Source organism: Pteropus vampyrus, unplaced genomic scaffold (assembly GCF_000151845.1).
Source record: "Pteropus vampyrus isolate Shadow unplaced genomic scaffold, Pvam_2.0 Scaffold43, whole genome shotgun sequence".
In the NCBI taxonomy this organism is placed as follows: domain Eukaryota; kingdom Metazoa; phylum Chordata; class Mammalia; order Chiroptera; family Pteropodidae; genus Pteropus; species Pteropus vampyrus.
The window spans coordinates 4,431,330-4,432,418 of NW_011888824.1; positions in this window are offsets into that span (position 1 = coordinate 4,431,330).

A 1,089-nucleotide genomic window follows, 5' to 3' on the forward strand; every position below is an offset into this window, starting at 1 on the left:
ATGGCGGTATATTTATAGAATGACAGGATAAAAAGGAATGGCTAAAATCTCATATTACATTTGGCTATAATGTCCAGAGGTTAGGTCCAACAGATTATCCACCCAGGTTCAATTACACGAGGCAAGCTTAGCCTTCAGGAACTAGAGCCTTGAATCGTTGAAAAGCAATCATCACTATGAGACTGAAAATAAAGTGGTAGAATGTGTTAGCAGGTGAGGAGAGCACTGTGGGGAATTGATTCACTTATTTGTTTAGTCATCAATATTCACAGTCCTTGATCTCAAGCAGCTCATCGTCTCTCACACAAGTAAATAGGTAACCGCAACAAAAAGTGATGTAGTCACATTTCACAGGAATATAAGAATAACATCTAACATGAGTGAGAGTAGAGAAGTAGAGGCTAGGGTTTATGATGAAAGAAGTGCCAACCAGGGCCTTTTTTGTTCCTCATTCACTGCCTCGTCCTGCCCCTGCTCTGCTCTGTACCTCAGGAGGGCTCACCTCAGCAGGCTGTTCCTCCCCTCCTGAGTCAGCTGATCTCCTAGATGCTATGGACAGTGGTTGGTACTGACGAGGGAAACGGGAAGCAAGCCAATTTTGGAAACCCAAGTCCCAACAAGCAAACCTTTGCCAGGATTCCAGCTTTCTCCAGTTCACTTCATTAATGCCATCTTCTCCCTTTGTCTCTCAAGCTTAGGTATCGTTTTCTGCTTTTCCTATTCTCAGAGTTGACCCTGTCTGTCTGGTTGGATTCTTAAACTGTTTCTTCATATGCAAAGTAAATTTCCTGTGCTAATTTCCTGTATTTTAAATAACTCAGAGGGGGTTGTATCTGTTTTACTCTTTGGATCCTGATATACAAGTCTTCCTAAAGCAGGTAAAATATGAACTGAGTCTTTTAAGGTTATTAGGCATTATCTAAGCAAATAAGAGAAGCAGAACATTTCTTCTAATTTAATGACGAGAGTATAAATTGGAGCATAGTTAATTCAGCTTTTAAAACTAGGCAGTGTTTAGTATATCATAAGGGCTTCATTGTTTTCCCCCAATTCTGCTCTGGAGAGCCCAAATAGCCTATTCTAAATGGA